Source organism: Mobula birostris, chromosome 9, assembly GCF_030028105.1.
Source record: "Mobula birostris isolate sMobBir1 chromosome 9, sMobBir1.hap1, whole genome shotgun sequence".
Classification (NCBI taxonomy): Eukaryota; Metazoa; Chordata; class Chondrichthyes; order Myliobatiformes; family Myliobatidae; genus Mobula; species Mobula birostris.
The window spans coordinates 43,453,781-43,480,118 of NC_092378.1; the positions used below are offsets into that span (position 1 = coordinate 43,453,781).

Here is a 26,338-nt window from a genome sequence, read left to right on the forward strand (position 1 = left end):
TATGCTCCATCCCTACCGTTCCATGGGGTCCTCGGAAATAAAATCAGAAAATGATGGAAACACTCAGCAGGTCAGGCTGCTGCTATAAAAAGGGAACAGTTTACATTTTGGATTGAATACCCTTTACTAAGGGCAGCACTGAAGCACAGTGACCTCCAGCAACCCATGTTCAGTCCTGACCGCCACCGCCAACTGTGTGGTGCTTGCATCTCTTCTCTTTGATGTCATGGATTTTTTTCCCCACATCTCAAAATTGTGGGGGTTGATTGATTAGTTGACTGCTATAACTTGTCTCTAATGTGTAGGTGAGTGCCAAAATTTGGGCAGGTGTGAGGGGTGGTCTTTGGGAATGTGCTGAGAACAAAATAGATTAGTGTAGGATTAGCCTTGCTTTAGACTAATAAAGTGAGAAAATGGAGAATCTTAACTTTGAATGCAAAGATAAATCCCTATGAGGAAATCATTTTGAAGAGAAGTGCTGCAGCTTCTGCAGAATGGAAGCCGGGAGGTTGTTCTTAAAATAAAATTTGCACCATAGTATGATAGTACAAGTGCTGTCCATGTTTCCTCTCATCATATTAGTCATTGTCTTTTCCTTTCCTACCTGAAGAGGGAGCTGGAGTTCAACATTTTGTTAAAGGACAAACCCTGGGCTGTATGTTTTCTTGCTGACATATGTTACTCAAATCCAACAAGTTCCTTTTTCATTTTCCACCATTGGTTTCGATGTTTTTAGTAGTCTAACCTCCAGCTTCCCTCCCAAAGCCAGTTTCCACTTCTTTTAAAGACATGTCAGTAAAACATTTTAAAAAATGACAGGATGGGAGTGGTGCTACTAAGGACAAGATAGCATAAATTCAGAGAATGCTATAATAAAATGGCATAAATAATTATTTTCCATTGACATCAACCAGGAAGATGGATCATTCGTAAACCCTTTTGGACTCCAATCAGTGCACAAAAACTTAGAAACTTCCAAAAATTTTAAATTTCTCCATCAAAATCAATACACTAAAATCACGTGGGGGGGAAAGACATGACATAGAAAAACAGAAGGATCCTATCTAATATATCAATTAATATGCAATTAAATGTGGAAATGTTAAGTATAATCACAATAATTACACTTTTAAGGGCATTGTTAAACAATAACAACACTTTCAAAGGGAAAATGTTTATGCCCATCACTTGGAATGATGCAGTGAAAACGTCCTGCCTTAAGAACCTTTAAAAATGTCACTTTAAATTATTTTTGTTCAATCACTCTAAGAGTTTGTCCCTCCCTCTGTCAGTACTATTCACTGTATGTGTCACTGCTTTCCTTCCTGCTGAGTAATTCACAAGTTCTTTTCCCCTCATCTCCTCAAGAGAACAAGCCTCTAGCCTTCCCTTTCTTGCTGACACCAATTTGTGTAACCTATTTTCTTGTGTTCTCCACACTATCACAGCTATCACTTATGCTCCCTCCATCCTTTGCCCTCCCATGCAACTTAAAACAAGTCTACTTTATAAGTTATCCTAGTTTTGATAAAAGTTCATCAACTTAAACCCTTAATTTTGTTTCTCTCTCCGCATATGCTGCCTGACTGGTGGAACACTTCCGGCACTTTGCTTTCTACAATGTCTTACTTGGCGACTTGTTAGTACAGACATCGTGGGCTGAAGGGCCTGTTGTGCTGTTGTGCTGTTTTATGTCCGAGAGTACAAACCATAGCTTCATCCACAGCTGTGACAGAAAAAAATGCCTGACGGGATACACAGGTGAGTTTGTGAAGTGGTGGGCTGCTTAATCAGGGCTTCTGTGCGCATTTGATGCATGGGTAAAATTCTTAAACTGTTTTAAAAATCACTTTTCCATTTTGAAATGGGTTTTTTAAACCACATTTCCATTTTGATTGGTCATGGGTCAGCGATTCACAGGAGTCATTGGATTGGTTACCTCTCTTCAAGTTGACTTAAAGTACCATGGAGTCGGTTATGCAGCACTGAAAACTGAGCCGGCCTCATTTGACTATGTTTGACCTATATCCCTCAACCTTTCCTATTCATATATCTGTCTAAATGTGTTTTAAATGTTGTAATTGTACCTGCCTCTACAACTTCCTCTGGCAGCTCGTTCAGTTTCCCTGCCACTCATTTAAAAGTTGCCCTAAAATCTTTCCCCTCTCACCTTAAACCTGTGCCTTGTGGTATTAGAATCCCCTACCCAGGGAAAAAGACTGTGAACTTATCTATTCCCCTCATGATATAAGGTCACCCCTTAGCCTCCTATGCTCGCTCCTTATAAATCAATTCCTCTAATCCTGTTTATATCCACAAGAGATTTCTTTCCTGCACCTTTTCCAGTTCAATGACATCCTTCCTATAGCTGGACAATGAGAACTGAACACAATCCTCCAAGTGTGGTACTCCAATACTCCAGTTGTAACATGAAACCCTGACTCCCACTCTCAACACCTTGACCAGTGAAGGATATGATTATGACCAAATGCCATATTCATTATCCTGCTTACCTGTGTCTCCACTTTTGTGGAACTATGTACCTGCATCCCTGGAGTCTCTTTATTCAACAACACTCTCCAGTCTCAACTCTCAACAACTACTATTTAGTGTGCAAGTCCTACCCTGGTTAAACTTGGCAAAGAGCAACACCACAGACTTGACGGAAATAAATTCTAAATGCCCACTTTGGTTAACTTCTGTTGGGGTAAAAAACGACTATCCATTACTACTCTCTAGTCCCTTTCACAAAGCCAATTTTGTGTTCAATTAGCTCATTCAGGATCCCACCTATCTCATCTTCTGCCCTAGACTACCATGAGTGATCTTGACAAGGACTTTGCTAAAGTCCATGTGGACCACGTCTACTGCCCTGCCCTCTTCAATCCTCTGGGCCACCTCTTCTTTAAAAAAAAACTTGAACGAATTTGTGAGGCTCCATTTCCCATGCACAAAATCATGCTGACTATCCCTAATCAGAATGTTGAGTACATTTGAGTACATCCTTGATATTTTCCTTTTGTCCTGATAGTCACGCCTGTGACAGATTATTAAGCGGTGTCTGTTTCAGGAGTCGTAGCTGACTGATTAGAAGAAGGGTCTCAGTGTTGAAAATGTTAGCCCAGGGGAACGACCCTGATATTGGTTTGTGGTTCCTCTCGGTAAATTTAGAGTATTTTGTGCAGGCAGTATCTGTAGTGTGGAAGCTCCAATGTGCAGGATCAAAAGAGGCTGCAAAGGGATGTAGACTCAGCCACCTCCATCAGAAGCAGGTCTCCCTACCATCAAGGACATCTTAAAAAGGCCGCGTTGATCATTAATGAGCCTCACGATCTGGGTCCCATTACTATCAGTAGGGAAGAGATACAGGAGCCTGAAAATCAACATGCAGTGTTTGGAAAGCTTCTTCCTTTCCATCAGGTTTCTGAACAATCCATAAGCACTGCCTCACTATTCCTCTTTCTCCCTATCTATCTTGACAAGAAGCTCAGAAACCTCGGCCTTTACCTTGCCTTGTGCAGCTGGATCCTGGACTTCCTGTCAGATAGCAGGCAGGTAGTAAGATTGGGCTCCTTCATCTCTGCCGCTCTGACCCTTAACACACGTGCCCCTCAGAGCTGTGCCCTAAGCCCCTTTCTTTACTCTCTGTATACCCATGACTGTGTCACTACCCACAGCTCCAATCTGCTAATTAAATTTGCTGACGATACTACATTGATTGGCCTAATCTCAAACAATGATAAGGCAGCCTACAGAGAAGAAGTCATCACCTTGACACAATGGTGTCGAGAAAACAATCTCTCCCCCAATGTCGCAAGAACAAAGGAGCTGGTTGTGGACTACAGGAGGAATGGAGACAGGCTAGCCCCTATTGACATCAAAGTATCTGGGGTTGAGAGGGTGAACAGCTTTAAGTTCCTCGGCATAAACATCACCGAGGATCTCACGTGGTCTGTACTTACCAACTGTGTGGTGAAAAAGGCACAATAGCACCTCTTTCACTTCAGACGGTTGAAGAAGTTTGGTATGGGTCCCCAAACCCTAAGTACTTTCTACAGGGACACAATTGAGAGCATCCTGACTGGCTGCATCACTGCTTGGTATGGGAACTGTACCTCCCTCAATCGCAGGGCTCTGCAGAGAGTGGTACGGACAGCCCAGCGCATCTGTAAATGTGAACTTCCCACTATTCAGGACACTTATAGAGACAGGTGTGCAAAAAGGGCTCAAAGAATCATTGGGGACCCAAGTCACCCCAACCACAAACTGTTCCAACTGCTACCATCCGGGAAATGGTACCGCAGCATTAAAGCCAGGTCTAACAGGCTCTGGGACAACTTCTTCCACCAGGCCATCAGACTGATTAATTCATGCCAACACAATTGTATTTCTATGTTATATTGACTGTCCTGTTTTGCATACTATTTATCACAAATTACTATAAATTGCACGTTGCACATTTAGATAGAGATGTAACATAAAGATTTTTTACTCATGTATGTGAAGGACGTAAGTAATAAAGTCTGTTCATTCAATCTATCTATTGCAACTTGCAGTAATTTTATGTCTTGCACAGTACTGCTGCCGCAAAAAAAAACAAATAGAAAAACAGAATGAAAAATGTGTGTCAGTGATAATAACGCTAATTCTGATCCTGGTACATTTTCAGGTCACTTGAGGTGCTTGCTATAAGTAGTATAGATCTCGGAAGCATGTAGGAAGGCAAGGATCATTGCTCCCCAGAGAGCCCTGAGATTATGCTAGGTCTGAGGTTTTCCTCTTCAAATATGTTTTACTCAATCAACCAAAGTCTGAGCTGAAACATTGAGGAGTGATAATGAATTACAGTATTCCTTCTCATCATGAGCAGTGCTGCAGCACACAGTGACTGACTGGTGATTGTAACAACTGTGCTCTATTTCGCATGCCAGTCAGTTTGAAAAATTTGTTGAAGGCAAGGGGGTGAAGCAATCATTTGAAAAGAATTGAACCTTAATTCTGCTAAATTGAATTGCACCTGAAAACAAGTGCAATGATAATGTGTCAATAATACATAGTTGTTTGAAACTGTGTAAAATTGAAAAAGTAGTCATGGTGTATATTTGCAGAGAAGGATGAAGGTCAAAGAAACAAAGGAAATGGTTGGAAAGGAGTTCAAGTTCACATCAACACTAACAACATTGAGGAGTACATACAATATTGTATTAGTGAAGAGTGTAATTTTGATTTTGCTTGCCCCAATTTAAGCTTTCTCTAATCAAAATTGGCCTCAATCCTTCACAGCTGGCTCTCTGCTCCGAACAGATGGTGGAAATCACTGTAGTGGCCTTGGACATTACACAACACGTGTCCTGCAGGATTTTAAATGCCACACTGGAAATCTTGGCACGGGAAGCTGAGAGGAGGTGGAAACCCTGGAAAGACATGTTGATAATATTTATTGCTAGACAGGCTGTACAGCCCATCATGTCATCACTGACTATAGTTTTGGGATCCTTATTTTAGAAAGGATTTACTGACTTTGGAGAGGGTTCAGAGAAGATTCACAAGAATGATTCCAGGAATGAGAGGGTTACCGTATGAGAGACGTCTGGCAGCTCCTGGGTTGTATTCCCTGGAGTTCAGGAGAATGAGGGGAGGAATCTCATTAAAAAAAATCCTGAATGTTAAAAGGCCTGAACAGATTAGATATGGCAAAGTTATTTCCCATGGTAGGGGAGTCTAGGACAAGAGGGCATGACTTCAGGATTGAAGGACATCCATTTAGAACAGAGATGCAGAGTAACTACTTTAGTCAGACACATTATCTTTGCACTTGTTTTCAGGTGCAATTCAATTTAGCAGAATTAAGGTTCAATTCTTTTCAAATGATTGCTTCACCCCCTTGCCTTCAACAAGGTAAGGCAGGGGAGTGGGGATGACTAGAAGAATTGGATCAGTCCATGATTGAATAGTGGAGCAGATTTGATGGGCTGAATGGCTTACTTCTCCTATATCTTATGGTCTTAAAGCACCCTTTTATATTAATGCCATTATTATTCTCTTCAACTCTTTTCAGTTTCTACAACTTGTCTACCCACTTGAGTTAATTTAGTTTTGCCAAATACCTTACCAATCTGGACATTTTTTGAGAGGTGGACAGAAGCCCACTTGGACACAGGGAGAATGGGCAAGTTCTACACTGTAGATCAGATTTGAACTCGTCATTGGCACTGTCAGGCAGAGGCTCTACTTGTCACAGTGTGTGCTGATAAATGTCTGAAGCCAGATTCGGAGGAACGACAGACTCCCATGTAGAGACAGAAACCCCACAGGAACCCCAACAGGACCTCAGTGGCTCGACTGAGTGACATCATGGAACGAATCATCCTCGAAACACAAGGACCCCACAATAAATCAAAATCAGGAGTCCGCTTTCAATGATCACAGTACAGAAAACCCGTGCCAGTCAAAACAAACTTAACAAGGTGAAACAGAGAGCACAAGGGCTTAATAACTCTAGATAAGATAACAATTAACAAATACAGGTACACAGGCCCACAACACTCATGACATTACCACTTTGTCTCAGTCAGGCAAGAAGCTCAGGAAGGTTACATAAATGTTGTGATCTTTGCTATACTGTGCCAGTCACTTCAGGCATTGGTCAATATATATACTTCCACCACCTACCTATCAACAACTTCTGTCAGTCAAGAATACGTCCTCACCTTTATCAGGCCAACTCCAGTTTCTAACATCACTTTTCTTACCATTCCATAACATATCCTGATCAACATCTCAAATCTCTCAAACAGTACCAATTAGCCAGCTTTGGAAGACACATCACTCAGGCATAGCACTGGACTTACAGACACACCCCTATCTCTCTTATGGAACAAGGTAACAAATAACCAGAAATAGCAGGGTGGGGAAAAAAACAAGTGGGAGGAGAAGGCACTTGCTTTATTTAGAATGGACATGAGAATGTTGAATGTTGAACTGGGCTAAGAACATCAAAGAAATTTGTCTTAATCTTCCAATTCATAGGCTGCTGATAATGTAAGCGGGCACCTATTACAATCCTTTTAATCCATCTCTACCTGGTTTCCCATTGCAGAGTAAAGATAAGCTCAGCCTAAACACTCAGTCCCAACCTGTTCTAGGGTTGGGGCAAGTGGCAGATTTCATTAAGGATTTCCTTACTGAAACACCGACCACATGCACAGTACCTTTCTGAGGTGGGTGTAAGGTTTTATGGTGCATGGTGTACATGGCCACCATTTGATGAACACTGTTCCCAATTCCTCCTCCCATTTCTGTCAGGTTGTCTTGTTCCTTGTGTCTTCCCTGTGAGCGCTTAGAACACTGTTTCCTGTGCAAACACAAAAGCAACTGGGAAATTCTAAATTACATGCTGGAAATTAAATAGCAACTTATTTACTTTGATGATCCCCTTTTTATAAAAAGGTGTTGATTGAACAGTGGCTCCTCTCCACTGCTAACATTTAATCTGCTGCATGCATTGAAAATATGATGTTGATGCGTTATTGAAGTCTAGTTTGGCATCACTGGCTTTAAGTTGGTGGTACACTCTGATACATGATATGCATGGTCTGCATACTTTCAGTGGGAAAGGTAACTCAATAAGTTATTGTCCTCTAAATACGACAAGTCATTAGCGCCTGCACTATAGCTCTGAGACCAATGCACAACACAGCCAATTTTTGCTGTTCAAATGAGCTTCCAGCAGGGCGAGTGAAACAACAAAAAGCACTAATGCTTTTTAAGCATGTAGAAGCAGAACATACAAAGCTTCAATTTGTATTGCTTCAGGAACGTTAATGCATTAACAAGGATGCCTGCCTCCCTGGCCATTCTCTTTTCTCACTACTACCTTCTGAGAGAAGGTATAGAAGCCTGCAGGCCCAAATAACTATACTTAAGAGCAGCTTCTTCCCTTGTGGGGTCAGATTCTGAACCAATCACTTCTTTCACATCCCCTTCTTGGTGTGGCTGCAGTTCTCATAGATTCTTCACTCTATATCTCTTCATTATTCCTTTGTTGTCACTTTAGACTTTCTTTTTGTAATACTTCCAAAGCCCTGAAACCTTTGCACCATTCAGGTGTCTGTTGCTCTTTTTGTATTTAGTATTAGATATATTGTTTATTTTGTGAGCTTCACATGAGTGAGAAGTTTCATTGCACCCTGGTGTATATGATAATGAACTAAACTGAATCTGGACTGCTTTTTCCATTGGAATAAATGTGAAAACACTTGTAAATTCAATGTAACTTAGTTTGGTAAACTGTACCAGCCTTACCTCATATTATTTGTGTAACTGCATAGGCACTATTTCTTCAAGAGGTATAACCATTTCCATTCCAATGATATTCTTTGTCTACTTGTGAATCTGAGTTTCAGTTAAAACATAGAAACTGAAATACTTTGCGATATGCTGGAAAAAAAAGTATTGAAACATTGTAATGTTTCTAGAGTACAATTATGGAGTACTATTTCTATCATAATGCTTAATTGCCAGCATTTGAACACCATACTGTTGTGTTTGAAGTGTGAACAATTTTACAATGCAATACCTGATGGAATAGTGGCGGTCTGTGCTGGAGATGTGTAATGTGCCCTAAGTTCATAAAAGGGCGGCTTCAACATCCCTTTGCAAGTGGTGTGAGTTTGACAGAGCTATACAGAAGGAAATTTAACACCAAAGAGCGTACCCGAAGCTTCTTAGAGGTAACATGGAAATCCTGATGTGGGAGGAATCTACCAAACACACATTTGCTGAGAGTTGAGGTCTTGCAGACGATGGCAGAGTTGATTAGGTTGAGACCTGAAATCGAGAACTGAGCTCTCAAAGCCTCAGGCAGCAGAGGATGTGGTTCAACGTGCACAAAATGCTGGAGGAACTCGGCAGGTCAGGCAACACTGATAGAAATGAATAAACATTTGTTTCGGGCTGAGACCCTTTGTCAGCTGCAGCAGAGGATGCAACTGATGGAATCAAATACCCAGGCCTCAAGGTTCATTGGAATCTCTCAATACTACTAAGTGGAGATAAAATCATGAACAGTGTCCCGGTCTAGTTTGTTTGGAGTTGACAGATAGACGGGAAACATTGAAAAAGGAGAGGCACGATGCAGAGTGTGGAGGAGCAGAGGACTAAAATGAGGATTGAATTGGAAAGGTAAAAGAATGAATTGCAGAAGGTAAAGCAGGCGCAAATGAGGATGGCACACGCGAGAAGGAGTAGGGATGAGGGAAGAGAAATTTAGAGGGAGAGAATGTAAGAGACAGTTACATGATCAGAAGGGATGGAGGGAGAGGTAAGGGGTCAGAGGAGGTAAATAGGGGCAATGGATGAAAAATGGAGTAGCTGCAGAAAAATGGAGTAGAAAGATATTGAGCAACAACAAATTGGACGTATTTGAGTCACAAACGAGAGAAAATCTGCAGCTGCTGGAAATCCAAGCAACACACACTAAGATGCTGGAGGAACTGAGCAGGCCAGGCAGCATCTATGGAAAAGAGTCCAGTTGGTGTTTCAGGCCGAGGCCCTTCATCAGGACTGAAGGAAAAAAAAAGATGAGGTCAGAATAAGAAGCTGGGGGAAGGGGAGGAAGAAGTACAAGGTGGTGGGTGATAGGTGAATCCAGGGGGGGGGTGAAATAAAGAGCTGTGGAGTTGATTGGTGAAAGAGATAAAGGGCTGGAGAAGGGGAAATTTGATAGGAGAGGGCAGAAAGCCATGGAAGTAAGAGAAGGGGAGAGGAGCACCAGAGGGAGGTGATGAGATGGTAAGGAGGTATTGTGAGAGAGGGAACTGGGAAGGGGGAATGGTGAAGGTGGGGGGGGGGGGTTCAATTACAGGAAGTTCAAGAAATCGATGTTCATGCCATCAGGTAGGAGGCTACCCAGATGGAATATAAGGTGTTACTCCTCCAACCTGAGTGTGGCCTCATTGCGGCAGTATAGACGGCCATAGACTGATGTTGGAATGGGATGTAGAATTAAAATGGGTGGCCACTGGGAACTTCCTCTTGGTTTTCACTACTGTCAGTCATGAAGGTCCTGGGTGGAGACTCAGGAATACTGTCACACTCAGATGTAAAAGGATCCTTCATTGCTGTTTCCATAACAATCTTGTTTTACCAGTCAGGATTATTAGTCCTGAGCTGAATCCCTCAACCTGGGGACTGGTGGAGTGCTCATAGTCTGGCTTCAATCCTTTGACCTGTTTGGCATGAGTGACCCTACCAACAGCCAAAGCATAAGGCCCTGACTCCAGCCAGCACAGGTCTCCGGGTTATTGAGGCACATGAGACTCCAAACCACAACAAGGAGGATTCACCAAACAAACGCAGGTTTAAAGGCGAAACTTGTAGAAAACGAAACAAAGTAGGAAACATACAAAGACCCCGTTGGGCAGACAAAAATAATGGACTGTACAGGGAAGAGAAAACGCTAAAAAGTCAGGTTGTAATTTTAAGAAGAGCACTAATCTGCGTGCTGTTGATGAAAAATCTGATGATGCGAGTGACACAGGACAGGGTAGCCTTGACATTTAAAATGTGAAAACTAACAGTAGACGAGCAATATGGCTTGCACCAGCAGAGGAAAGCAGATTAATTAAAATGAAATTGGACACTGGCTCAGCTGCTTCAGTCATTCCACAAAAAGAGTTTTAAAGATTCTAAATAAAGCCTGCAGGTATCCAATTAAAAACTTATATTGGAAAAAGGTAACTCCTGTGGTAGTTACATTTGTAACAAACAACAAGCTACATTGGGCTTGTATGTGGTAAAAACAGGAGAACAAACATTGTGGGGACATGATTGGCTGAGACACCTACAGCTGCAATAGAGTCAACTGAAAGTGAATTAAGGAAGGTACTGGATGATGACATAACTGTCTCCAAGCTGTACATCTTGAATTGTTGCCCAACAGAGGACAAACCAGTGTTGGTGCCAACCTCATGCCTCCGGTTGGAAAGCATATTGGACCAAGGAAGGACCGTGAAAGTGATGAAAGCAATGGTCCGGCCACAACAATTTTTGGAGGCAATATATCTGAGAAAGCTTCTGATAATGTTAATCAGTTAGTTACTAGCAAAATGTGGCTCGGTTTTAAGTTGCAAGTGTGTTCAAGGAGCTTCAGGAAAGTTGCAAGCATTTGGGTTTTGTGAGTATGAAGAGCCAGAATCTACTCTACGTGCATTAAGTATATTGCATGAACTTCAGGTGGACGACACAAAAGCTGCTTGTAAAAGTTGATGCAAAGTCCAAAGCCCAGCTGGATGATTGAAAGATGAGAAAGAAAGGAGTCAATGGAGGTACGGAAACAGAAGATTCATCAGATGATGTTATGGATTTGGACACCAAGGGGAGAGAGCAGATTGTAAAGGGATTGTAATGGAAGGATGAAGAAGAGCATGCTCTAGTGAACTACATGCACCTTCCCAAGATCAAGATGCACAAACTAGAAGTAAAAGGAAGAAGAAAGGTGGCTACCACTATCAGAACCACTTCCTTCAGAACCAGAGTCAACTCTTACAACCACCACGGAGGAGATCCTAGAACCTAAGCTTGTTTCACAGCAACACGTCTCACCTGTCATGCAAAGTGATTCCCCTTATCAGGAACGCAAACACGAGGAATTCTGCAGATGCTGGAAATTCAAGCAACACACATCAAAGTTGCTGGTGAACGCAGCAGGCCAGGCAGCATCTCTAGGAAGAGGTACAGTCGACGTTTCGGGCTGAGACCCTTCGTCAGGACTAACTGAAAGAAGAGCTAGTAAGAGATTTAAAAGTGGAAGGGGGAGGGGGAGATCCAAAATGACAGGAGAAGATGGGGGGGAGGGATGGAGCCAAGAGCTGGACAGGTGATTGGCAAAAAGGGTATGAAAGGATCATGGGACAGGAGGCCCAGGGAAAAGGAAAAGGAGGAGGAGGGGGAAAACCCAGAGGATGGGCAAGGGGTATAGTCAGAGGGACAGAGGAGAAAAAGGAGAGCGAGAGAAAGAATGTGTGTATATAAATAAATAACGGATGGGGAGGTGGGGCATTAGCGGAAGTTAGAGAAGTCAATGTTCATTCCATCAGGTTGGAGGCTACCCAGATGGAATATAAGGTGTTGTTCCTCCAACCTGAGTGTGGCTTCATCTTTACAGTAGAGGAGGCCGTGGATAGACATGTCAGAATGGGAATGGGATGTGGAATTAAAATGTGTGGCCACTGAGAGATCCTGCTTTCTCTGGCAGACAGAGTGTAGGTGTTCAGCAAAATGATCTCCCAGGCTGCGTCGGGTCTCACCAATATATAGAAGGCCACATCGGGAGCACCGGACGCAGTATATCACCCCAGCCAACTCACAGGTGAAGTGTCGCCTCACCTGGAAGGACTGTTTAGGGCCCTGAATGGTGGTAAGGGAGAAAGTGTAAGGGCATGTGTAGCACTTGTTCCGCTTACACGGATAAGTGCCAGGAGGGAGATCAGTGGGGAGGGATGGGGGGGACGAGTGGACAAGGGAGTTGCGTAGGGAGCGATCCTTGCAGAAAGCGGGGGGGGGGGAGGGAAAGATGTGCTTAGTGGTGGGATCCTGTTGGAGGTGGCGGAAGTTACAGAGACTTGTGTTGGACCTGGAGGCTGGTGGGGTGGTAGGTGAGGACCAGGGGAACCCTATTCCTAGTGGGGTGGCGGGAGGATGGAGTGAGAGCAGATGTACGTGAAATGGGGGAGATGCGTTTAAGAGCAGAGTTGATAGTGGAGGAAGGGAAGCCCCTTTCTTTAAAAAAGGAGGACATCTCCCTCGTCCTGGAATGAAAAGCCTCATCCTGAGAGCAAATGCGGCGGAGTCGGAGGAATTGCGAGAAGGGGATGGCGTTTTTGCAAGAGACAGGGTGAGAAGAGGAATAGTCCAGATAGCAGGAAAGCCATTTTATCCCACAAGAGTAAGAAATCCTCCACAGTAATTAAATCTTTAGGCCTGAATGGGACAATTTAAAAGTTACAGTGCTGTGGATATTTGTATATCATTGTTGTATTATATAGTATGACCCAGCTGGTGACACAGTGACATCAGTGCCAGACTTCGGGACGAAAGGTCCCGAGTTCGAATCCAGCTGGCTTCCCTGCACGCTTTCCATCCGTGCTGGGTTACGAGCTGCTGTTCTCTTTGCAAGCTCACCCGGCAGAAGGCAATGGCAAACCACTGCTGTAAATTGCCTCGTATGCAGTTCCCCACTACGTCAGAGAGGCGTGGAGGGAAATCATCCGCTAACCGGAGAAACTCCGGGTGCGACGTACCTTTCCTATTATATAGTACTTATACTTTATACTTTATTGTTGCCAAACAATTGATACTAAAATATACAATCATCACAGCGATATTTGATTCTGCGCTTCTGGCTCCCTGAATTACAAATCGATAGTAATTATTAAAAATTTAAATTATTAATCATAAATAGAAAAATGGAAAGGAAAGTAAGGTAGTGCAAAAAAACCGATAGTTCGGTCTGGATATTTGGAGGGTACGGCCCAGATCCGGGTCAGGATCTGTTCAGCAGTCTTATCACAGTTGGAAGGAAGCTGTTCCCAAATCTGGTCATACAAGTCCTCAAGCTCCTGAGCCTTCTCCCGGAGGGAAGAGGAACAAAAAGTGTGTTGGCTGGGTGGGTGGGTATACTGTGCATGTAGATGAGATGTTTTGAGTCGGAGTTTATAGCTAAGCAGGGAGAAGTGTTGTGTATTTAATTGTTCAATAATATTTGAGTAATTTTGCGTATATATATTGTTAATGCATTCTTGTTTATTTAAATAATTCATTACGGGTTATACGTACGTCATCATGCTACCATGTGATACATGCATGCCTCGCTAAAAATAAGCTCAAAGTTAGACTCAAATTTCCGACTCCAATGTCTTCCTTTGAATGAGTTCAATGTTTTTCAAAGTTACAAAACATAACACATTAATTTGCCTGCTGTTCAAAAATCTATCTAAGTGTGTCTTAAATATACTTAATGAGGTAGTCTCTACTGCATCCCAGTGCAGAGAATTTTACAGATTCACCTCTCTCTTGGAAGAAATTTCTCCTCTTCTTCCATCCTAAATCTATTGCCCTGAATCTTGAGGCTATAACCCTTAGTTCTAGTCTCACCAGTAGAAACAAGTGTGCTGTCTCTAACTTACCTATCTCTTTCATAGTTCTATTCTATATGCTTCCATAAGGTCTCCTCATTCTTCTGAATAAATGGAACTGAACTTTACCCTCCTGATGAAGGGTTCCGGCCCGAAACGTCGACTCATCGTTTCTGACTGATGCTGCCCGACCTGCTGAGTTCATCCAGCGTACTGAGAGTGTTGCTTTGATCTTTTACAGCATCTGCAGATTACTTTGTGCTTACCCTCCTATTCTTGCTCAGTATTTCCAGCTGAAAGTTCCCTCTAGATCTTCTATTTAGTTGAAAAAGACACAATAGCTAAACCACATTTTTTACAATTGCTTCAGTTTTCTGGAATACTTTGATTCCATACATAATGTTTCTGTAACAGCTTGGAAGAATAGCAGGAGCTCTCCACTTGTTTCATGAAGTCAATCTGCTGGAATGCTGCAAGAAGTAGTCTCAGCTACTGTTGCTGGTTCTATTGTCATGAGAACACAGGAGAAATTGGAGTATCCTTGATGTTTAGCAAAACATATAGAAATTTGACTCGAAACAGATTCCAACCTATTCCTTGTGGTTAAGTGAATATTGCAATAAATGCAATGTCCACAAGGTGCCACTGACAAGTTATACTGTACTCATAACGCTATGCTTGGATAATATGTGATCTTTAGTCAATAGCAGCTCTTGCTGGCGTGGAACAGCAGAATCTTGTGCTGCAAAACTTAATGTTTCATTTGACATTTGTAACTATTTACTTGTCTAAATATGCAAATATTGCCTTGGACACATAAGTTGCATTGTTTTACCATCAATCTTAATGCATGTTATTCCACATGCTCATTCAACAATACACTGAGAACTCTGTTCCACCTATCAGGATGCCTACTCTTTAATCAATAGTCAAGATAACTCGGTGCTGAAGCTTACTACTTGTAAAAGACAATGAAGCAGCATAGCACTCCAACTTTGATGAAGCTGCACTGGATGTTGTTCTTTGCTGTATGTCATTCATTGCTGATATGTTGGAAGTTCTCACATCTGCCAACATATAGTCTAACGGATGTGATCACTTCAGTCAACTAGCATGAAGTTCAGGGTTTGGTGACATGGGTAGGTTGCATTCAAAACTGTTCCACTTGAAGAATTGATGCTGCCATGATGGGACAAGGGTATGATAATATACCCTGATGGTCAGAAAGATCTCGACAGGTTGGTGCAGGAAGGTGTCCACAGTAGCTACAGAGACTCTCCAGGGGTACCTCAAGATGTTACTGGTAGGAGTTTGACAAAGAGGCCTGTGAAAGTAAGTGGGCGCAGTCTACGAATGGCAGAACTTTGGACAAGCTTGTAATGCAGGTGAATGTCTGCCCCTGCAAACTGAAGGGGAAGTAGATATGGTCTTCCCTTGTTTGATTTGGAGATTTGGTGACTTTTCCAAATACAACAGTGAGGAACCATTTGTGAGATGTCTGAAAACCATCTGAAGTCACAGATCTCACTGAGGACAGATATAGTTTAAGTGTTTGCCTAAGTAGTAGGATCCAGGGCATGAATAACAATAAACAAAGGTCTGCAGGTTTGATTTTCGGGGGGGGGGGGAATGTTGAAAATCTCACTGGAGACAAATTTTGCAAGGTACACTACTATGAACTTAATTGGTGGAATTTTAAGATAGAAAATTTGTGTTAAGGCAAACACAAATCCTGGTTTAAAAACATTTGGAGCTGAATTTCCTGGTGTGTGCTGAACAGGCTAACAAAACAATTGCAAAATCGCTCTGTGTTCTGCTCTCTTTGTGTGCAAAGTAGGAGATAAACAATTCAACAGTAAGCCAAACTCGGCTCAACTGAACACAGGAGTCAGGATATAGTGTCCAAGTTCCAGGTGCTTTATTGGGTAGCACCCACATGTAAAGTTGAATAAGAGCAAAACTCAGAGAACCAGAAAAAATAGTGTAAGGGGTTTCCTTTTTTATGTTAACTGTGTAGTCTAATTAAAATGGCTTCTTTGTTATTTTATAATTAAACTGGCTTCTCTATTACATTAAATGCTGAGAAAGTCCTCCCGCTAGTAGTTTGTTTTGGATTATTTATTGATAAGAGGCCTAATGAACCAATTGGGATAGTTGTTATGCTTTCTGTGTGTCTGTAAGATATTGTGATGCGCAGGTTTTTGGGGAGAAGGCGGGAGAGAGAGACAGAGGATGGACAAGGTGCTGTGAGTCCACTAACGGGGTCAGACCCAAGCAGGAGGCTGAGGTCCAGGGTGTTCAGCGAGGAGAGGAGGCGGAGACGGACTCGTGTGGAGCGTCTGGTCGACCACCGTTGTTGGTGCCAGGCAGCGGGTCGGGGTGGTCCAAGGGGTCGCAGGGTGAAGACGGAGGGTCCTGAGCTCCAACTGTTTGTGCACGAAGAGACTGAACTTTGATAAATGTGGCGCATTTTATTTTCCTTTTATATTTTATTCTCTATTAATTATATAGTTCCAGTAATATCTATAAACTGTAAATCATTTAATTGTCTCTGGTGTATTGTCTGGTATTTGGACGGGGTGGGGTACATCACACAGCATCCACACAAACTGATTACTCAGTTTGGCGGGGCCAAGTGCTGTTTCCCTAGACGACAGTGAGCCGAGAGACCCTAAGGCTGGCCGGGGGGCTACAATACTGTAAGTACTTAATGCAGGGGATGATTATTGAGCCACACAATCTAAAGAAATTAGGAATACTTGATGCTAGACTTATATGTAAAAAGTCCAAAAATGATATGCAACGTGAGTAAACAAAGTTTTAAAGTAAGCACGAAGATTAATATCGTGTAAGCATTCCTTAAATTACCAAGGCTGGTCAAACACTATACAGATAATTGAGAATAAACTTTTACATAATATTAACACAAAATATTGCTCAGATAGTGCTCTCCTTTATGAACTAGAGCAACACTTCCTGATGATGAATTTGATGGCACAAACTAAAGAAAGGCAGCACAGGATTATGTATGTGTGCATCAGTCTGACTGAAAAACTCTACCACAATCAAAGATGGCTGACTTCCTGCTGTGGTTCAACTGAATTTCAAAATAAAAGTCCTCAGGTCTGTTAGTTAACAAATTAGCCAGAGCAGTCCCTACTTGGCATCTATAAAGGTGCCACAAATAGTTCAATGGTCCATTAAATATCAGAGAATGTATACAGTATACAACCTGAAATTCTTGCTCTTCACATGCATCCAAGAAAACTGAAGAGAACCCCAAAGAATGAATAACAGAAAAATGTTAGGAGCCCAAATCCCCCTCTCCCTCCTCCCACACGCTAGCAGCAGCAAAACATCAACCCTTCCCCCTCTTCCCCCCCCCCACCTACTCAGCAGGAAGCATCAGCGTCCACCACCCACCAAGCAAGCTCCAAAAGAGAGACCATGATCTGCAGTAGAACCAAAACTATTGTTTACCTGATTTGTTAATGGAACAAGTTACAAAGTTTTGTTCTAATTATTCAGAAAAAGAACATTCTCAGGCACAGGCCTGAAGAACTTGTTGCTTGACCTTTGCTTTGTCACCTTGAGCTCTATTTTGCAACTCCTTTCATTCTCACTTGGAAACGTGTGTTACTAATTCCATGGGCCAGTCATTTCGGGATGCTTTACTGTCATTCAGAAGCACAGTATCACCTTCTTTAATGTTGGAGCATGACTCTTGCCATTTGTGGTGAACTTGCAGTATCTGCAAATATTCTTGTTTCCATCACCTCCAGAAATGATCAGCTAAATTCTGTACTTGATGCTTTTGCGATTTATAGAGGTTGCTTTCTGTAAAGTGCCCTGTTGGGGATGGTGCACCGTATCTACGTGTGAGGAGCATTGCAGGATGGAGAATGAAAGATGAACCTGCATCTGCGGAGACTGGAAACAATGGCCTCAAGTTGATAATTGCCATGAGAGTGCATAGAACGTTTAAGCTGGAGGATCTTGTGTGCATCAGCATTGAGTCCAATATTCCTTTTCATACTTCAATCAAGCACTGCCCATACGTGAGGAGTGTGATGGATTAAAGTCCCAAGTGCACCCTTGGCTGTTGATACTGTATACCTTTTCATTATGGAGTCTTCTGTCACTTTGTGGCGCCCAAGTTCAAGGCAAGCACAAATAAAGTTCATACCACAGTCAGAATAGAGTCTCTCAGAGGAACCTGAGATGGCCAACAACCATCTCAGAGCATTAATGCAGCTAGATGTATCCACAGACTCAGTCACTTCTCTGTGAACAGTTCGAGTGCTTAGGCAAGTAAAGGTCACAACCCTTCGCTTGCTCTGAGCTAGACCTCCTCTTGTACGTCTCCAAGGACCAGAGACATCCAGACCAGTGTTTGTGAAGGCTGAGGACTGCTTAGTCACTCCTCCAGCAACTCTGACATCAGTCACCTTTCCAATTTCCATGCAGCTTGTGAAAAGTGACAGAGTCATGTAAGTTGCTACTTGTGCATCTTTTGCTACTGATCGGGCATATACCAGCAGCTCCAGTGGCTCCTTCTGTGAACATGCATCCCTGATGTTTCACCTGCTCTCGATAGTGGCCTACGAGCAACATGGAGATGTGATGTTTGCCAGGCAAAATAATGGGGTTCATCTCTGAGCTGCTCAAATCTTCCTCAAACTCTGAGCAGGCCAACTTTGCCTATGATTGGATTCAATTTAGTGAGTGGGTTGTTCTTGTTGAGGTCTCCTCCCTTAAAAAGAGTGTCTAATTTTTTAGAGAAGGTGGCCATTTCCACAGAGTGAATTATTATGTATCGCTGTCTTTGACAGCACGTTGGTGGTGTGGGGTTTCAAAAACATCTGTGACAACCTCTGCACTCGGTAGGGAGCAGTGCGGTGGGCCTGAAAGAGTGCACAATGTGAATCAGGGTTGCAAGAAGTGTCAGGAAGACCATGCTTTAACCCTCCCAGGGACAAGTGGCTTATGTGTTGTGCCAGTAGTACAGCTTGTCACTTGTGGTTGAATCCCTGAATCAGCCTCCTGATCGATTAGCTCATACACAGTACCTCTGGTTGTGTGTAGCAAGTGGAGCGTAGTTTGTACAGGAACACTGGCACTGTGAACCAGCTGCTGTCGGTGAGCTTGGCTTGGACAGATCTGGAAATGTGATCTGTGGGATTATGCTCCATGGCCATAGTTCCACTGCCTGGGCTGCACAGATTGTCCAGTTCTTTGGATCCTGTATTGGCTGTTATTCAAGTTTGGTCCGGTGAGCAGGATGTTTTTCGGACCTATGCCACTGAATTGTGCACTGGAGCCAATAACCACCCTGATCTGGTGTACCTTTCCTTTACCTTATTCAGCACAGCGACAAGCTCTGCATGCTCATCGTCAAAACCACAAACTGCTCTTTCATCGTCAGCTTTCAATCAGGGAGGCGCCATAGAGAAGACAGGCAGGTCAAAGCTTGTACTCTATTGTTGGGCAGAAGTGGTCTGGGAGACTTAGAGGAGCAGTGGCACCCAGTCACTGTACTAGTCTTGGAAAGCCTATTTGTCCGTAGTCTAAAGAAAAAGTTCATCTTTGAAAGACAGTGCAAACAAGAAAAAATCTGCAGATGCTGGAAATCAAAGTAACACACACAAAGTGCTGGAGGAACTCAGCAGGCCAGGCAGCATCTATGGAAAAGAGTACAGTTGACATTTTAGGCCGAGACCCTTCTGTCCTGCTGAAGGGTCTCGGCCCGAAACATTGATGGTACTCTCTCTTTTCCATAGATGCTGCCTGGCCTGCTGAGTTCCTCCAGCATTTTGTGTCTGAAGCTTCTGATCTTCTTCAGTTCTTTTGAAGAGTGTGAGACCAAGGTGGTCTTCATCTGTTCTGCCGATACTGATGCTTTGTGAGAGATCATGTTGGGGCTGTGAACTGAGTTTACCTTTTCTCTAAGGTTAACATGGCTTGTGCAAGGGTTAAACAGTGAAGGACTCCCATTTTCCAGAATGTTTCTCTTAAAGCTGCAAACAGTAGGCCTGTGGACATTCCCTAAATACATATCACCAACAAAGACCCATCCTAGATACAGCTTCGGTGCCAAAGCTGCATTGGCATGACCTTTTTTAAAAAATTTTACTACTTTAAATGGGTTCTATTGTGTTTCTTTGTTTTGTGGCTGCCTTTGGGGTTACCATTTAATATTCTGAATTCTTGCCTATCGCTTTGGTATGCTTCCTGACCTTATGTGCTGTGAGGATATCTCCCCTAAGCAGAAGTAGGATTTGGGCTTTATCATTCAGAAGAGGAATCTGTTTGGAAAGACACTAGAGGTGGGTGTGATAGGGAGCAGCCTCAGAAGCTGATATTTCTTCGCAAGTGTCTGGAATGTCATCATACTCCATTAGTGCTAGGAGTGAAAGAGTAATGCCACCAATTCATGCTTCAATCTGATACCTGTCACTCTTTTGTCTGATCTGTCTATTTCATCAGCACAAATCTTCAAGATGTAGGGTGATGAATCGTTAGGAATGCCAAACAGATCAGAGAACATTGACCAGACTAAGGATCTGTTACTCTGGTCGTCAAGCATAGTGTACATTTTGAAATCATTCTCTTGTTGCCCTTTAGGATTCACCTTAACTAAGCATATCAGGATTTAGTAGCTAGCCTGGCGATTCAAACTTCTGTGCATAAAGAGTTCACAGAGGGCAACGTTTCTTCCTCTTCCTCCCCACTGTTCTCAGAAGTGCAATCTAAAAGCTTGGATGCCCACGGAGGGGGACGGGGATATAGGGCTGTAATATGATTGTTGTTCCATTCATCACACTCTAATCTGGTCTTGCAGTTACGTGTGAGATATGATGAAGAATAGCATCCGAAGCAAATCCCTTGCTCTTTCAGGTAAGCCTTTTGTCTTTCAAGGGTTTTTAACCTAAAGCAATATCACCTTTGCAACAGGTGAAGTTTATTATGGATGGGGCAACATTTTGCTGGGTGTTCCTTAGGAATAGTTTCATTCTGAGCCGCAGGTGGGAGATATTGGGTCTTATGGACTGACACTGGAGTACTAATGCTTGTGTGCTTTGGAAGAAGTTTCCCGCTCCAAGGTGAGCTGTGGCTGGCTAAGTCTCTGGTACGATCACTCACACACTCATGTGTGCCCTATGTTATTGCTGGGTGGCTTTTGTTTTGCTTTAAAGCTCCTCACCCTCTTGCTCTGTTACTGCCTCTGGTATCTCGGCCTGCATGATAGCACCTGCAGCCTCTTTTTGAAGGTGCAGGCTTTCCAAACTATAATGGCAATCTCACTCTCTACAAAGGTAACATGTGCTCACGCAGCCTCTGCCTTCACTCTGGCTCACGCTGCGCTGCACCAACTGGTGGTTTGATTTGATTACAATGAATTGCGATGAGAACTGTCATCAGGTATTCTGTCTTGTCAACTTTGTCTTCCCTGGGGTTTTGTGTGTTTTGAATATCTCTCATCCATAAAACAGATCATTCACTGCCAGTGACTGTTGGCCATCTGCATTCCCATCTTTTTACTGTACTGCTCTCCTTTTATGTAAAGTAGGAAGTAGGATTCAAACTCCACTCAGTTAAACACAGGAGTCAGGATATAGCATCCAAGCTCCAGGTGCTTTATCGGGCAGCATTCACATATAAAATTGAATAAGAGCAAAACTGAGAGAGAATGAGAATAATACCATATGTACTTAATGTAGAAAACAAAGAAACATAGAAAACATACAGCACAATATAGGCCCTTCAGCCCACAGTGCTCAGCCAAACATGTACTTACCTTGGAAATTACCTAACGTTACCCATAGCCCTCTATTTTTAAGCTCCATGTACCTATCCAGGAGCCTCTTAAAAGATCCTATCGTATCTGACTCCACCACAGTCGCTGACAGCCCATTCCATGCATTCACCACTCTCTGCGTTTAAAAAAAAACAACTTACCCCTGATATCCCCTCTGTACCTACTTCCAAGCACCTTAAAACTGTGCCTTCTCGTGTTAGCCATTTCAGCCCTGGGGAAAATTTTCTGACTATCCACATGATCAATGCCTCTCATCATCTTATACACCTCTATCAGGTCACCTCTCATACTCTGTCGCTCCAAGGAGAAAAGGTTAAGTTCACTCAACTTATTCTTGTAAGGCATGCTCCCCAATCCAGGCAACATCCTTGGAAATCTCCTCTGTACTTTTTCTATAGTTTCCACATCCTTCCTGTAGTGAGGTGACCAGAATTGAGCTCAGTCTGACTGGGGTTCTATACGGCTGTAACAATACCTCTTGAATTCATTCCCACGGTTGATGAAGGCCAATGCACTGTATGCCTTCTTAACCACACTGTCAACCTGCGCAGCAGCTTTGAGTGTCCTATGGACACGGACCCCAAGATCCCTCTGATCCTCCACACTGCCAGGTACCTTACCATTAATACTGTATTCTGCCACCATATTTGACCTACTAAAATGAACCACCTCACACTTACCTGGGTTGAACTCTATCTGCCACTTCTCAGCCCAGTTTTGCATCCTATCGATGTCCAACTATAGCCTCTGACAGCCCTCCACATTATCCACAACACCCCCAACCCTTGTGCCATCAGCAGATTTATGAATCCATCCCTCCACTTCCTCATCCAGGTCATTTATAAAAATCACGAAGAGTAGGCGTCCCAGAATAGATCCCCGAGGCACACCACTGGTCACCAACCTCCATGCAAAATATGACCCGTCTACAACCATTCTTTGCCTTCCGTGGGCAAGCCAATTCTGGATCCACAAAGCAAGGCCCCCTTGGATCCCATGCTTCCTTACTTTCTCAATAAGCCTTGCATGGGGTACCTTATCAAATGCCTTGCTGAAATCCATATACACTACATCTACTGCTCTACCTTCATCAATGTGTTTAGTCACATCCTCAAAAAAATTCATTCAGGCTTGTAAGGCACGACCTGCCTTTGACAAAGCCATGCTGACTATTCCTAATCATATTATGCCTCTCCAAATGTTCATAAATCCTGCCTCTCAGGATCTTCTCCATCAACTTACCAACTACTGAAATAAGACTCACTGGTCTATAATTTCCTGGGCTATCTCTACTCCCTTTCTTGAATAAGGGAACAACATCTGAAACTCTCCAATCCTTCGAAACCTCTTCCGTCCCCATTGATGATGCAAAGATCATTGCCAGAGGATCAGCAACCTCCTCCCTCGCTTCCCACAGTAGTCTAGGGTATATCTCGTCCGGTCCTGGTGTCTTGTTCAACTTGATGCTTTTCAAAAGCTCCAGTACATCCTCTTTCTTAATGTCAATATCTGCAAGCTTTTCAGTCCACTGTAAGACATCCCTACAGTTGCTAAGGTCCTTTTCCATAGTGAATACTGAAGCAAAGTATTCATTAAGTACCTCTGCTATCTTCTCCACTCCATACACACATTTCCACTCTCACACTTGATTGGTCCTATTCCCTCATGTCTTATCCTCTTGCTCTTCACATACTTGTAGAATGCCTTGGGGTTTTCCTTAATCCTGCTCACCAAGGCCTTCTCATGGCCCCTTCTGGCTCTCCTAATTTCATTCTTAAGCTCCTTCCTGCTAGCCTTATAATCTTCTAGATTCCCATCATTACCTAGATCTTTGAACCTTTTGTAAGCTTTTCTTTTCTTCTTGACTAGGTTTTCAACAGCCTTTGTATACCATAGTTCCTGCACCCTACCATCCTTCCCATGTCTCATTGAAACAAATCTATGCAGAACACCATGCAAATATCCCCTGAACATTTACCACATTACTTCCGTATGTTTCCCTGAGAACATCTGTTTCCAATTTATGCTTCCAAGTTCCTGCCTGATAGCCTCATATTTCCCCTTGCTAAATTAAATGTTTCACTAACTTGTCTGTTCCTATCCCTCTACAATGTTATGGTAAAGAGATAGAATTGTGATCACCATCTCCAAAATGCTGTCCCACTGAGAGACCTGACACCTGACCAGGTTCATTTCCCAATATATAGAATAGTACAGCACAGTACAGGCCCTTCGGCCCACTATGTTGTGCCAACCCTCAAACCCTGCCTCCCATATAAGCCCCCAACTTAGATTCCTCCATATACCTGTCTAGTAGTCTCTTAAACTTCACTAGTGTATCTGCCTCCACCACTGACTCAGGCAGTGCATTCCACGCACCAACCACTCTCTGAGTAAAAAACCTTCCTCTTGTATCCCCCTTGAACTTCCCACCCCTTACCTTAAAATCATGTCCTCTTGTATTTAGCAGTGGTGCCCTGGGGAAGAGGCGCTGGCTATCCACTCTATCTATTCCTCTTATTATCTTGTACACCTCTATCATATCTCCTCTCATCCTCCTTCTCTCCAAAGAGTAAAGCCCTAGCTCCCTTAATCTCTGATCATAATGCATACTCTCTAAACCAGGCAGCATCCTGGTAAATCTCCTCTGTACCCTTTCCAATGCTTCCACATCCTTCCTATAGTGAGGCGATCAGAACTGGACACAGTACTCCAAGTGTGACCTAACCAGAGTTTTATAGAGCTGCATCATTACATCGTGACTCTTAAACTCCATCCCTTGACTTATGAAAGCTAACACCCCATAAGCTTTCTTAACTACCCTATCCACCTGTGAGGCAACTTTCAGGGATCTGTGGACATGTACCCCGAGATCCCTCTGCTCCTCCACACTACCAAGTATCCTGCCATTTACTTTGTACTCTGCCTTGGAGTTTGTCCTTCCAAAGTGTACCACCTCACACTTCTCCGGGTTGAACTCCATCTGCCACTTCTCAGCCCACTTCTGCATTCTATCAATGTCTCTCTGCAATCTTTGACAATCCTCTACGCTATCTACAACACCACTAACCTTTGTGTCGTCTGCAAACTTTCCAACCCACCCTTCTACCCCCACATCCAGGTCGTTAATAAAAATCACGAAAAGTAGAGGTCCCAGAACAGATTCTTGTGGGACACCACTAGTCACAATCCTCCAATCTGAATGTACTCCCTCCACCACCACCCTCTGCAGGCAAGCCAATTCTGAAACCACCTGGCCAAACTTCCCTGGATCCCATGCCTTCTAACTTTCTGAATAAGCCTACCATGTGGAACCTTGTCAAATGCCTTACTAAAATCCATATAGATCACATCCACTGCACTACCCTCATCTATGTGCCTGATCACCTCCTCAAAGAACTCTATCAGGCTTGTTAGACATGATCTGCCCTTCACAAAGCTATGTTGACTGTCCCTGATCAGACCATGATTCTCTAAATGCCTATAGATCCTATCTATAAGAATCTTTTCCAACAGCTTTCCCACCACAGAGATAAGGCTCACTGGTCTATAATTACCTGGACTATTCCTACTACCTTTTTTGAACAAGGGAACAACATTCGCCTCCCTCCATTCCTCCGGTACCATTCCCATAGACAACGAGGACATAAAGATCCTAGCCAGAGGCTCAGCAATCTCTTCTCTCGCCTCGTGGAGCAGCCTGGGGAATATTCCATCAGGCCCCGGAGACTTATCTGTCCTAATGTATTTTAACAACTCCAACATCTCCTCTCCCTTAATATCAACATGCTCCAGAACATCAACCTCACTCATATTGTCCTCACCATCATCAAGTTCCCTCTCATTGGTGAATACCGAAGAGAAGTATTCATTGAGGGCATCGCTCACTTCCACAGCCTCCAGGCACATCTTCCCACCTTTATCTCTAATCGGTCCTACCTTCACTCCTCTCATCCTTTTTTCTTCACATAATTGAAGAATGCCTTGAGGTTTTCCTTTACCCTACTCGCCAAGGCCTTCTCATGCCCCCTTCTTGCTCTTCTCAGCCCCTTCTTAAGCTCCTTTCTTGCTTCCCTATATCCTCCAATAGACCCATCTGATCCTTGCTTCCTAAACCTCATGTGTGCTGCCTTCTTCCACCTGACTAGATTTTCCACCTCACTTGCCACCCATGGTTCCTTCACCTTACCATTCTTTAACTTCCTCACCAGGACAAATTTATCCCTTACATCCCGCAAGAGATCTCTAAACATCGACGACATGTCCATAGTACATTTCCCTGCAAAAACATCATCCCAATTCACACCCGCAAGTTCTAGCCTTATAGCCTCATAATTTGCCTTTCCCCAATTAAAAAAATTCCTGTCCTCTTTGATTCTATCCT

General features: G+C 43.2%; 1 pseudogene; it reads right to left on the reverse strand.

Moving 5' to 3' along the window:
• Window positions 1–18,625, reverse strand: part of LOC140203293 (uncharacterized) — a 67,430-nt pseudogene extending 48,805 nt beyond the window's left edge.
• Between the last annotated feature and the right edge of the window lie 7,713 nt (window positions 18,626–26,338).